A 14,523-nucleotide genomic window follows, 5' to 3' on the forward strand; every position below is an offset into this window, starting at 1 on the left:
GATGTTGTTGGACTCCAACTCCCATCAGCCCCAATCAGAATGGCCAATGGTCAGGGATGATGGGAGTTGCAGGGTGGTAAACTGACCAAAAGAATAAGCACCCCAATCAAACAAATGCATCTTTAACTGTACCTTTGTGGTTGTTGTTATGTGCCTTCAAATTTTGACTTATGCTGACCCTATGAATCAGCAACCTCCAGTAGCATCTGTTATAAACCACCCTGTTCAGATCTTGTAAGTTCAGATTTGTGGCTTCCTTTATAGAATCAGTCTATCTCTTGTTTGGCCTTCCTCTTCTTCTTCTTCTGTTTTTCCCAGCATTATTGCCTTTTCTAGTGAATAATGTCTTCTCATGATGTGTCCAAAGTATGATAACCTCAGTTTCATAATTTTAGCTTCTAGTGATACTTCTGGTTTAATTTGTTCTAACACCCAATTATTTGCCTTTTTCGCTCTCCTCCAACATCACATTTCAAATGAGTTGACTTTTCTCTTAGCCACTTTTTTCACTGTCCAACTTTCACATCCATACATAGAGATCGGGAATACCATGGTCTGAATAATCCTGACTTTAGTGTTCAGTGATACATCTTTGCATTTGAGGACCTTTTCTAGTTCTCTCATAGCTGCCCTCCCCAGGCCTATCCTTCTTCTGATTCCTTGACTATTGTCTCCATTTTGGTTAATGACTGTGCCGAGGTATTGAATCCTTGACAAGTTCAATGTCCTCATTGTCAACTTTAATGTCACATAAATCTTCTGTTGTCATTACTTTAGTCTTCTTGATGTTCAGCTGCTTTTGTGCTTTCCTCGTTAACTTTCATCAGCATTCGTTTCAAATCATTACTGGTTTCTGCTAGTGGAATGGTATCATCTACATATCTTAAATTATTGATATTTTTCCCTCCAATTTTCACACCTCCTTCATCTTGGCCCAATCCCTCTTTCTGTATGATATGTTCTGTGTATAGATTAAACAAATAGGGTGATAAAATACACCCATCTCACACCCTTTCTGATTGGGAACCAATCGGTTTCTCCATATTCTGTCCTTACAGTAGCCTCTTGTCCAGAGTATAGGTTGCGCATCAGAACAATCAGATGCTGTGGCACCCCCATTTCTTTTAAAGCATTCCATAGTTTTTCATGATGTACACAGTCAAAGGCTTTGCTGTAATCTATAAAGCACAGGGTGATTTTCTTCTGAAATTCCTTGGTGCATTCCATTATCCAACTTATGTTTGTGATATCATCTCTTGTAACTCTTCCCATTTTAAATCCAGCTTGGACATCTGGCATTTCTCACTACATATATGGTAAAAGCCTTTGTTGTAGAATCTTGAGCATTACTTACTTGCATGGGATATTAAGGTAATAGTTCGATAATTACTGCATTCCCTGGGATCCCCTTTTTTGGAATTGGGATGTATATTGAACTTTTAAAGTCTGTGGGATATTGTTTTCTTTTCCATATTTGTTGACAATTTTTTGTCAACATTTGGACAGATTCCATCTCAGTAATTTGTAGCAACTCTATTGGTATGCCATCTGTTCCTGGTGATTTGTTTTTTCCAAGTATTTTAAGCAGCTTTCACCTCACATTCTAAAATTTCTGGTTCTTCTTCATACGGTTCCTCTATGAATGAATGTCATCCTTGCATCTCTTTTATAGAGTTCTTCAGTGAATTGCTTCCATCTTCCTTTTATTACATTTCAGTCAGTCATTGTGTTCCCCTGTTGATCATTCAACATCCCTACTCTTGGTTTAAATTTCCTTTTAATTTCTCTAATCTTTTGGAATAGGGCTCTTGCTCTACCTTTTTTGTTGTCCTGTTCCTTTACAATAACTATTTTACTAGATGTATCTAATTATTTCACTTTTAATGTCTTCTCATGTTTCATATATCACAAAACTTCTCAACTGGTGTTTTTATAGCAAACACTTTGCAAAGTGGTATACCCTGACCACAAATTAATATGTTTGATTATTTTGTCTGAGGGAATGGCTTTTATTAGATATTGTAAAATGCTCTTACTCAGGGCCAAAATATATATTGCATGGTAAAGATTATGATCAATTTTCATGTCTGTTAGAGAGGATTCTAAATTTGATCAGATATTGGGGGGGATGTTTCCTGATCAGAATCTTCCCCCAACTTTGCTACCAGGCCCACAGGGGCCAGGTGGGAGGAAATATGGATAGTGATGTTTATGACTATAATACTCTGCATTTCCACCTCCTTTTTGTTTGGTTGATTGTATTCTGGGCTTGTTATGTTAAGTCCTGCTTTCCATAATTATTTTATGTAGTGTTAATTTATATATTTTACATATTATTCTGTCATTTTATTGTTGTAACCACAATGAGTTTTGTTATTGTTAAGACAGGCAGGATATAAGTTCTTAAAGTAAATAATATCAGCTTCAGGGAATGATTTAGATCAGGAAAATGGGAAGAAGGGGGGTAATGTAGGATAAATTGTATATGTTGGAGAGGGCATCCAATATGACACACTGATTTGCACTCAAGGACAGAGCTGAACAGAAGCAGAAAGCTTGTGGAAAGCAAGTTTTATTTATTGGTTGACAAAAGAGAGAAAATTGAAAAATCAGCAGTATTGCAGTGCTATGCTAAATGTTGAAGAATTTATTTTTCGCACAGGGATAAAATCTGTAAATTGTCGCAAAAATATCTGTCTTGGCAAAAACCACAATCTCACCAGACAACTTGCTCTGGAGCATCTTCTTTTAGACTATTCTAGAATGTGTCTTGAACATAACTAGTTTCTGAAGACCTTTATTAAGAGAAAACAGTTAAAAGAATCCCTTATAAATGTTGATGATGCATTTAAATGATACCTGTCTACATAGTTAATACTATCATTAGCAAACTCTCCTTAGTATTTTCAGAGACACACTATGGAGAACATCTCACTGTTCACATGACTGCTTATTACTGCAGTAGTGCTGGATTGGCCCCCTTTCATGGTGGCACAAATGGCCCCATGATAGTAGGGGATTCTTGGCCACTTTTGTGAAGGATAAGGCAAATTATTTTGGGGGGTGGGGTCAAGGCACTTACCATTAGTAGAGAAGGTGGCAAAGGCTTTTCAAAAAAAGAAAATAAAATGTTTCTTAAGAAAAAAAAGCTTTGCTGCCACTTGAGGCAGAGATGGAATGAGCTGGTCCAGTTGCTGAAATTTTCATTCAAGGACTGATGTTCTCACCTTTTTGAAGTGAAGTGGGTAGCTACCAGACACAGGGCCTTCTTTGTGGTGACATCTCATCTTTGGAACTTTGTCCTCAAAACAGTTCTTTGTTATCTTCTCCTCTGAGCTGTGGGCACCAGTTTAAAAACATTACTGTTCACTTGTACATTTGGTACTTTATTTGAACCTTGTTGGGCTTTTTAAATTTTATTTTAAAAAAGAAACCCTTTAGATGACTGTTGAACTGATATTTTGTTGCTATTATATTGTTCTATTTATTATTTGTATTTTTATATATTTTAAGCTGCTTTGAGAGCTATTGGCTAGTACGTAGGATACAAATATTGGGTTGAACATGTTTCCAACATTTCTGTGGCACCGCAGAACAGACTTACCCTTCCTCTTTTCCTCCTTGCAGCTCCTGTGTACTCTCAAAATCTGTTCCAGGGGGTTGGGAAACTCAGCTTATAAAGTTGCCCATTCCTGTCTGAGAGCATTAATACAAGCCAATTCAAATCTCAGCACAGCCAGGGAATCAGCAGGCAGACTTAGGCAAGTCACTCACACACACACACACACACACACACAAATACTAGCCTGGTTTGCAAAATTGTCATAAGGATTACTCACACAATATATATGAAGCACTTTGCCTACTTGAGAAAAGCATAATAATGTACTGTGGTATTGGGATAGGCAAATTGTATACTGGGATTTGTATTAAAAGCATAAAAAGGATCTGGGAGGAATCAAAAAGAAATTGTGAGGTTGGAGTGTTTGGAGAAGGACTGTGTTGAGTTTTAGTTTTGAGTGAGTTGACGGAATAAAGAAACTACAAGCATTTGTTGGGGCTGATGAGAGTTGTACCGGGTTAGGGAAGGCTGCCTGTATTAACTGATAGTAACTGTTGTATCCAAGAATCAAGGCAGATCACAAACACTTTATTCTAAAATAAGAAATAACAACTGTAGCAAACTTAGCAACATCCCCATTGTTACTTTCTTTTTCTTTTATATGCTAACTCCCTTCTGGTGGCTATGCTTCCAGTTGTCTTCCAAGAAAGCTTAAAGCTTTCTTTAACAACAAAGGGCACAGTCCAACTCATATATCTTTCTAGCTTTCTAAGCTTTGTAAGAGAGCCAGTGTGGTGTAGTGGTTAAGGTGTTGGACTACAACCTGGGAGACCAGGGTTCGAATCCCCACATAGCCATGAAGCTCACTGGGTGACCTTGAGCCAGTCACTGCCTCTCAGCCTCATGTAAACCCTGTTCATAGGGTTGCCATAAGTCGGAATTGACTTGAAGGCAGTACATTTACTTTTAAGCTTTCTAAGACAACAAAGGGCGCAGTCCAACTCATATTTCCACCGGGCTGGGGAAGTTGGATGCTGCGGCCCCCTGGCTGAGCTGGCAGGCTCCTGGCTTTGCTGGGCTCTGCCAGCAGAAGCCCCCTGCTGTGGCTGAGCTGTGGGGCTGGTGGGATGCTACCAGGTCAGCCAGGGGTCCGTCAGGAACAGCCAGCCTGGCAGACGGAAAGCTGGCGGAAGCCTGTGGTATCCCCCAAAATGGGGTGTTCTGGGGGCATGGCAGGGAAGGACCCACTGGGGGGGGGACTTACATAAGATCCTCTTCACATTCAGAACCCTCCCGGAGTCCTGATCCAGCCAAAATCTCTGGCGGCCAAAAGGCCAGTGGAGGGAAAAAAATGTAATGAGCATCTACAGGGAGCGCTTACTCCCCAGGAGGCCAATTTGTGGAGCTGGCTTCTTCCTTCCCACTCATGTGTTGCAGTTCCTGATGGAGCCAGCATTCAGTCAGGCCAGTGGCTTCCAAGTGGGAAGTGGGTCCCACGGACCTTCCCACCAGCTTCTCCTCCGCCAGCACTATAACTGATCTACAACCTTCCTGTAGTAGAGATTGCCTTTGAAGAGAGTTTGAACATGTCACCTGGTTCAGAATGCAGGGCTGGGTTATTAATCTATTTGTTATGCTTTTCATTGCTTGTTATGTAAAAATGAAAAATGTCAAAGGTATTTTTTAAAATATAAACAAAACAACCACCACTATGGTGGGACGGCTGTTCTGGACATATTTCAGTGGTGTTAAATGATCTTTACTGGCTTCCAATTTGTTTCCAGACACAATTCAAAGTGCTGGTTGAGACCTATAAAGTCCTCAATAGGTTGGGACCAGAATATATGAAGGTCTGGCTTATCTGGCTGCTGAGTAAGTGGCCCTGCTCCAGGTGCCCCCATAGCAAGAAATCAAGCAGATGGCCACTGAGAACAGGGCCTTCTCTGAGGTGGCACCTGGATGGTGAAATGCCCTTCCCAGAAAGATTGATTTGGTTCTGTCTTAAAATAAATCCTCCAAGACCTTTGGGAAGCTAGAATGAGAATTGTTCTCTCTTGTTTTTATTGCTGTCATTAACTGCCTTGTGAATTTTTCATTGTTATGTTTTTATTAGATTGTTTTGAAGAAAGAGAGTGAGTGTGTGTTGGGTGGGTATGTCTATCAATAGCAAAAATAATGGAAGGGAGAACAGGAGGGGCTGGCAAGTCCTGCCTCCACATCACCCTCCCCTTGATTATAGCCCTTCCATGAGTTTCAGGGTGGACGTCTACAGTGGAGACCCTTCTCTGCTTGTGGAGGATCCCCACATAATATAGAACCCTGATTAGTTCAGAGAAGTATCTTCTCCCTCTTGTGATTTTAATTACATGAGGGAAAACAACATCTGAATAGAGCTTGGAGGTGTATCTTTTCACCTGATCTAGTGAGGTAATACTTATTGCATGTTACAGAGTAATCCAACCTGCAGATGCCCCATGCCAGAGGGAGTTTGAATGGGATAGAAGTGTCTCTTCACTCAGCCCTGAGTGGCTCCACTGGCTTATGCCACTGACACACCTCTGCCATTGATAAGGAAGCCCCATTGGTGAGACATGCTTCAATGCAGACCCCAAATGCTGGCTGGGTGGAAGCTAACACCAGCTGCAACCCTCAAAATGGTAACAAAATGGTATTTCAGAGGCTAGGCTAGATCAGGACCTTGCTGCCACCAGGGGACTGAAATGGCCCTGATCTGGCCCTCTTTGATGCACCAGCCTGGATCCTAGTGCAGCAAATGGGCATTTTTCCTGCTGCTACCATCAACCCTAGCTAGTGCAAGCACCAGAACTCCTGATACAGCATTACATGCACTGCTCCATCAAACCCTGGCCACTGCTGGCCAGAGGTTAGAATTGCAGCCTAAGTATCCTTGTTTTGAGAACCGAGTGACAGCAGTGGCCATGTCACACAGTCAACTTTCTTCTCTGCAGCCCTATGAATGTAGGTAACAATCCTTACATCTTTGGGTTACCAAGGACAACACTGCATTCAGTTGATGCATCCTACCATATTATATTAAAGGAGCTCTTATGGCCTTCAGTAGAGGTCATATGTGTAGTGTCAGTGATGCTGTTTAGAACAGCGATCAGAGCTTGGAAAAGTTACTTTTTTGAACTACAACTCCCATCAGTCCAATCCAGTGGCCATGCTGGCTGGAGCTGATGGGAGTTGTAGTTCAAAAAAGTAACTTTTCCAAGCTCTGACAGCGATTGACTGCCTCGTGCAATAATTGTGATCATGCCTTTGGACTTTACAGACCATGCAGTTGAGCTGATAATTGTGTGAAGCAATTTTTATATTAATCAGTATTAATCACTTTTACTATTTATTAAACTTTTACTATTAATTTTTACTATAAATTAAACACTTTCTACAGTACTGTAGAAAGTATTGTGTAGCATTTAGTCAAGAAAGTTTCAAAAATGTAAGATGAAATCACATATTTTGGTAGAAGAGAAGTTCTGTGTTTTTGCATTTGTCCTTTCTTGCTAAGTTAATGTTGAGAAGGGCTTTCAGTCACATACATCCAAGGGTCTTCCTAGTCTTGCTTCAGGCCAAACACGAAACTGAGAAGTATTGGTAGCGTTTTTGGATAATTCCTCATGAAGATAGACACAGTTGAGACAGTTATGCTGATATTGATGGGAAAAAGTGCTGTGGCTCTGGCAACCTGCCCCGACAGGAGACAATAGAACTTGTTGAATTGCTTTCACTCATGTCTTCGCATCAGATTTTAAACAACAGTGATAGGTAGCTGCTCCTCCTTTTCCTGGTGCCTGAGAGATTAATCCTGTCACTGTTTCAATGTATTGCCTCTTATGGCCCTAAATGAGGCTTCGCGGTAGTGAAGTGTTGTGGACTGAGCTGTTGAAAAAGAGACTGATGATGACTGGAAGCTCTGAGCATTTTGTTTTAGCTGGTACAGACACCATTTAATACCAAAATGTAAGAAGACAGTTGCAGTGTGAGTGAAGAGCAGTGTCAAATCAAGGCAAATTTCTCCACAGTTTGGTCCATTAATAACTCATGCATTTCATATTTGAAAGCCACATGCCTCGAGGACAATTGCAGTTTCCCCTGCCCCAGCTCATTTCATTAGAGCAAAGCATTTCCACGAAAGGTACACAAAACTGTGATCTAGTATAGATCAAAATAATTGGATATTTGCTCTAGTGTATCCCTTTATCTGCATGGAATGTGTTTTAATAAATTAAATAAGCACTAAAACTCTTTTGACCGCTATTATAATAGCTACACACAACTATTGCACTTAGGGTTAGTTAATCAATATTCTTTCACTCTGTGTTAGTTCACTATGTGATCTAAGGGGCCAAAACTAATAGTAACAACAAAAGACCACATTATTAAAAAAAATACATAAAGTGAGTGAGCGGGGGGCAGTGGGGGCAGTAGAGTGAGTGAGGGAGTGAGCAGGGGGGCAGACGGGGGCAAGAGAGCAGGGGGTGGTGTGGTGTGGTAGAATGAGTGAGGGAGTGAGGGGGGGCAAGAAAATGGGGGGTGGGGGCATTAGGATGAGTAAGGGAGTGAGCGAGCAGGAGGGGCAAGACAGTTGGGGCAAGAGAGAGGGGGTGCGGGGCATTAGGACGAGTGAGGGAGTGTGCAAGCAATGGTGGCCGAGTGAGCGGGGCAAGAGCGGGGATGGGGACGGTAGGATGAGTGAGGGAGTGAGCAAGCGGGGGACGAGCGAGTGGGGGCAAGAGAGCAGGGGGTGGGGTGGTAGGACGAATGAAGGAGTGTGCGAGCAGGGGTGGGGGTGGTAGGACAAGTGGGGGAGTGTGCAAGCGGGGGGGCGAGCGAGAGTGGGGTGGGGCTGTTAGGACAAGTGAGGGAGTGAATGAGTGGGGGTGAGAGAGTGGGGTGGGTGGGGGCATTAGGATGAGTGAGGGAGTGAGCGAGTGGGGGGGGTGGTAGGGCCAGTGTGCTAGTAGGCAGGCAGTGAGGGGAGGACGAGTGACATCCAGAGTGAGTCCGGAGATCACCCCTGAAAGCCAGAAAGGTCTGATAACCCTAACACACACACACACAGAGAGCTCTTCACCTCCATTCTGCTGCTGCCTCCTTCTCCTTCATCCTTGCCCTCAGGCTTTCTCCCTCCACTCCTTTCTTCTCCACCACCGTCCATTCTTGAAACAATTTTTTTCTCTCTCTCTCCACTGCACACCGTCCAGCTTTCCACCTCCTCCCTCATGGCATCCTAACACAGAGCACGAGGGAAGAGCGACGCTGCACAGAAGCCCAGGTATGAGGCACACGTCTTTCATCCACCAATCACAGCAGCAGACTTCCCCTGTTTACCCCCCAAGTATAGAAAATTATAGGCAGCCATTGTTTCCCAGATCTTACTCCTATAATTATCTTTTCTATGCAGAGTCATAGCAATGGGGATTAGGATTAATAACCTCAATAGTGCTGTACTAATTTAGATCAACTAGAGATCTGATCTATTAGGCTCTTCCCATCAACAGTCTTTCAGATACAAATCTACTGAGGAATTTGATTTACAGATGCTAATCTGCAGGTCGTTTATCTGATATACCCAGTGTAAGGTTAGTCACCGATCATAACCACTTTGGCCCTGATCCAAAGCCTTGTTTATGCAAAGGCTTTCTATCCTGTTCTTCAAGGCAATAACTTGGAGTCACTAAATTATGTTGTTACATGGAAGTAGGTCCCACTGATTTCAATGCAATTAATCCTAATTAATGTAGTGGGGTATTATAAAAAGATTTCTATTGACACTGGATTCAAGACTGCTTTGACATTATCCATCCATGTTATACAACCAATTTAGCACATCATTTATAGTTAGAGCTTTTCTCTGCAGCAAAGGCCTTTGCTGTGGCTCCACACCTAGCTACTACTATTAGAGAAAGGAGTGTGAACTTTACTATAATATCCCCACCAATCCTTGGTTCTGGTTGCAGAAGATAATTAGTAAAGTATTAATGAAGAGAATGGTTTCCTGCTCACATAGCTAGCTATAAACTTCCTCTTGATCTCCTTTATGTGACATGGATATGCTTGGTGCTAATATCCCAGTGTAATGTGGGATCACTCAGCTGTATTATGACAAAATGAAACAAAGAGATGATGGCTTCATGTGGGATTTCAGCAGAGGTTTATCACCATACTTTTTTTAAGTCATGTAAATATTAGAGCAAGCAAGGTTGTGTGGAAAATTACCATATTTTCAGGTGGCTGACTCTGCATGCAGCTGTTAATATCTTAAATGAATGCTGCAAGACTAGGGAATAGATCTCAAGAAAAAATGTCTCGATGAAAGCTTCTTTATGGCTTCAATTCATTTGCATCTAATTTTGCCAAGCTCAAGAACCAAGGGAAACATCCATCAGGTTTTTCTTTTCCTTATCAATGAAAAATATTGAGATTTGTGCTGTTCCTACATGGCCACTTTTAAAATGTTTGAAATACCGAGTTCTATATTTTTGAAGCTTAAAATGGGAAAGATGTTGACTGTGATAGTGGGGTGCACTGCCTGGAGAATGCATACTGTGGTCACTTAGTAGGCCTTCCCAATCTGTGGTTTGGCAAGCTGTGAGCAGCTTACCAACCATATGTGGCTGGCAGCTAGGGTTGCCATATTGCCCGGATAGCCGGGTTTTACCCAGATTCTATGCATGCCACCCGGCGCCCGGCTAGTCCCTTATGTGGCCCGGATTCTCAGCTTTAATTAAAAAAAAATTAAGTTTCTAGGTGGTCCGGTTCTCGAGATATACATAAAAACGTCAGCCACCCCCCTCGACTGTTAAATCTTTCTTTAAACAGTACTGTACTATAGCACTTTGTAGCTTTAACCCCACCCGTTCAGCATTGCAGCCAATCAGGGATTGTGTTTCAGTTTCATTGACCTCAGGCAGTGTCTAGAAAACAAAATGGTGGTTTCACACCCTCCACCCCCGTTTATCTGAAAATCTCATAAATTGGGTAAGTATATACATTTCAGTTTTTTTTCCTCTTGTGTGCAGGAGTCAGAGCTTGGGCAGTGTTTTGAAAACCTTCCCAATACTTGCTTTTTCTAAAAGCAATGCTAATCCCATATGCCCAAAGTAAATCCCATTTAATTCAATAGGATTTACTTTGAGTAGACATGTTATGAATGTGCTGAAAATCAATGGGACTTTGGAGTGAATGTAAAAAAGAATTATGTTTGTGTTCTAACTCTTTCTGTCTCCAGTCCAATTTTAAAGCAAGTAGGCAGGGCTTACTTAGGTATTACAGTTTTTATTCTGTAGGAAAGTAATACCGATTTTTTAAAAACTAATACTGATTTTTCTGCAATGACCAACTGGTTTGACAATAAACTATTATATGGGCTGTATGTATTTATACATCTGCTGTGTGTGCGTGTGTGTATGGAGTCTTTCCAACACCCCTGTGAGGTAGGGTTGGAAACCAATGCAGCTTACAACAAGAAATAAAGCCATTTAAAATCCAATGACCATAAAACAAGTATAAACAGTTGCAAAACAGCGTAAAGTGGCATGATTCGGAATTTTGGGTTGTGTGAATGAAGTTGCTTATCACTTGAGGTTGCAGTTCTGTCCCTGTTTGAGTAAGCCCCACTGAATACGCTGGGACTTGCTTCTGAATAAATAAACTTAGGATTGCACTATAAATATCTGTACAGTTTGTGTAAATAATAAATATATTTGATAGTCATGCTTCTATACATATTTCTTCATTTATCATATTTTTGGTTTTTGGTTAGGAATCCTGACTGGTTGTGAGATGCTTAGTTTTTTGCCTTACTCATAGGAATCTTTTTGTGGTTGGTATGGTATTACATTTAGGAAAGTGTTACTGCCTTCTGTGTTTTTTTTTCCTATTTGCATTTCACTTATCTTTAACCTCACTCGGTTACAGCCATAGAAGCAACAGCAGCATATGCAAGATAATTAACTCCCATTAGTGATAAGAACAAGAATTTATAATTATTATTTCAATTAAAACAAGAGGCTTATCAATACTTTGAAGAGGACCAGATATTTATTTTCTTTCTGAGCCCAGGACTGGGTCTTTCATGATGCCCGGTGTGTGTGGGGGAGCAGGAGAGTAGTCGATAAGACAGACATCCTGGCATTGGTAATCTAATTAGCAAGGTATGTGTGGGATTGTTGCACACTTCCAGGCCCAGTTTCATTTTGAGTATGGAGGTGGAACCTGTGTAGATGTGGTTGAGAAATTTTGAGTTAAGCAAAGCTCTGCTTTTATAAAACCCAAGAAACATACAGATACTTTGAATGTCTGAGTGCCTGCACCAGTGGAATACTAGAGGAACTTGTAAAACTTGCTGCAACAGTATTTAGAACTGAGCATGTGGTGTGAAAGACTCCTTTTCCTAACATTTTGGCTTGTTTTTCTCCACTCACCACATCTCTGAAATATATTGTATATGTTATGGTTAACCGTGCTGCTGCCCTGACTTACTTTATGTTTGTTGCTATTTTGTGTTTTTATTATGTTTTTATATTGATTGTGTATTTTTATTGTTTTTATTATATTTGTAAGCTGTGCTGAGCTCTGTTTTTAACAGCAAAAGGGCAGGATATAAATTCTCTTAATCAATCAATAAATACTCCATAGTGTTGGAAATTAGAGTCTAGGCATTTAAGGCTGAAAATGTTGCTTAAAAAAAAAGATTTCTCACATCTTTCCCCAGTTTTTGGTGGTAATTCCTAGGCACAAAAACAAAACAACTGGACAATCCAAATATTAATATGCAAATATTTGCATAATATGCAAATAATATGCAAATAATTTGCATAATATGCAAATTAACCTGCCCGGATTTGTGGAACTGGAATATGGCAACCCTACTGGCAGCCCACTAGGGCCTTGATGAACCTCTTTTTTCCCCTCTCTGTTACTGAGGGACTGCAAAAGTGGGGATAGAGTAATGTTAAGCACCTAGCAGTCCACAATACATGGCTGATGGGCTGCTCTTAGCTTGATTAAGTAGACTGCTACATTTCATGCAATGCACAGACTTGCGTGGCCTACTCTGGCCTTATTTATTTCCTCTGGTATATCTATATTTTGGTTCAGGTCAAGGAGAGAACATGGGAAAGAGTCTCAGTTTGCATACCAGCATCCTCTTCCTCCTGGTACTTTAAGGATGAAAGGAGGTCCATCAGCATCTCACTTGGGTGTAGAGAATGTGTTGCTTTGGGCAAATGCAGAGTCTTGCAATATAATGGCTCTGAGAATGGTCTCAAACAATATCAAACATTTCTGCTCCTGAAGCTCTAAGAATTTCTTGCTTCTGTAAGCTATCTGAATAGTCTGCCTGAATGGGAGACTATCATTATGTCAGCTGCTCTGAGCTCTGAAGAGTGGGGGCTAAGTGTAATAAATAAAATGAGATTTAAGTGTTGGGGTCATTTCACACAATCTTAATTGTTTAAGGTTCTTTTCAGTTACAGCTGACACAGGAAAATTAAAAGTGGTTCTTTTCATCACCATGGCTATGGACCAATGAATGCTACAAGCCATCCATTATGTGGGGACATGACATATATTCGGGATTGGACCTAATGTAAAAAAACCCCTTTCATTCAAACATTTATGATGTATTGATATAGAGAGAACCTAAGATCAGGGCTGGTGCCAGAGGGTGGCCAGGTTGAGCACTGGCTAAGGTCTCTGGGTCCAGAGGGGCCCCTGAAGGGCCCCTACTTAGGGTGGGTGGGTAGCACTCCCATTCTGTGATCTGTGTAGGGTTGCCAGGTCAGAAGCATCCCAAAACCTGAGATTTGTAGGTTGGGCCCTAGTGATGTCATGGGGCGGGCCTGAGTGATGCCATGGGGTGGGCTCGAGTGATGTCATTAAGCATGATACATTAAGCATCAATCACAGTTGCTTGGAGTATACAATTAAAAATATATATCTGATTAGAAATTAAGATAGAAATCTTAGCTAAAAGGTGGAGCCTGGGTAGGGAACATTTAATCTAGCCTACTTGCTTTCAGCAACAAGAGTTAAGTGCCTTCAGGCCAGACCAGTCACCAGAAGGTCACTGTAGGGACAAAGGAGCCTAGTGTTGTGGAGATGTTAGATGGGAGCTTTGGGGAGTAAAGATGGATGCTCCTGAAGGCTGCAATTCTAAACACACTTACTAAGGTATTAAGCCCCATAGAACTCAACAGGACTGACTTCTAAGTAGATATAGTTTGGATTGTGCTGTTGGTAAACCTTGACTAGGGTTCTTCTGCAAAGACATCCATATCCAAGCAGGGTTGGCAACCCCCTGCCTGGAATACCCTGCCCTTATCTTTTAACGTGGCTGCTCCAAACTTTTTTACAGATTTGACCCTTTACTTCAGAAAGAGGTATGAGAAATGAGTAAGAGTAAGAAGTATCTTTTAAAGTTGTTCTTTTCAATTCACTCTTGAATGCACATCATACCTAGGGCAGATCCACACCATTCATTTAAAGCACATTCAACACCCATTTGAAGCACATGAATCCCACCACAGAATCATGGGAACTGCAGTTTGTTAAGAGTGGTGAGAACTATAACTGTGAGGGGGAAATGACACTTCCCAGAATTCTTTAGGGGAAGTCATGAGCTTTAAATGCGAGTTGGATGTGCTTTAAATGTATTGTGTGAATCCACTTAATAAATTTTGCCTGCATGTAAATTGTTTTAATTAATTTTTCAAAATGGAAATAAGCTATAAACTGTAGTGGGTGACCATGGGCTACTCACGATCTCTCAGCCTATCTGTCCCTCAGGATGAAAACAATGGAGAACCATGACTACCCCAAGGCATACTTAAAATGTAAAGGAAGTATTGTACAACCATAGTTGTTGACGTGTGTGCGTTGTTGCGTGAAACAGCATACATGACGTTGGAGTTAAGTTGAGCAAGAAACTTCTT

The 14,523-nt window shown here is 41.2% G+C and overlaps 1 protein-coding gene across 3 annotated transcripts in view; it reads left to right on the plus strand.

Annotated features, from left to right (window-relative positions):
- Window positions 1-14,523, plus strand: part of GRM1 (glutamate metabotropic receptor 1) — a 312,878-nt gene that overhangs the window by 108,983 nt on the left and 189,372 nt on the right. The gene's annotated exons all lie outside the window — the stretch shown is intronic.

The sequence above is a fragment of the Rhineura floridana genome, chromosome 4 (assembly GCF_030035675.1).
Source record: "Rhineura floridana isolate rRhiFlo1 chromosome 4, rRhiFlo1.hap2, whole genome shotgun sequence".
In the NCBI taxonomy this organism is placed as follows: Eukaryota; Metazoa; Chordata; class Lepidosauria; order Squamata; family Rhineuridae; genus Rhineura; species Rhineura floridana.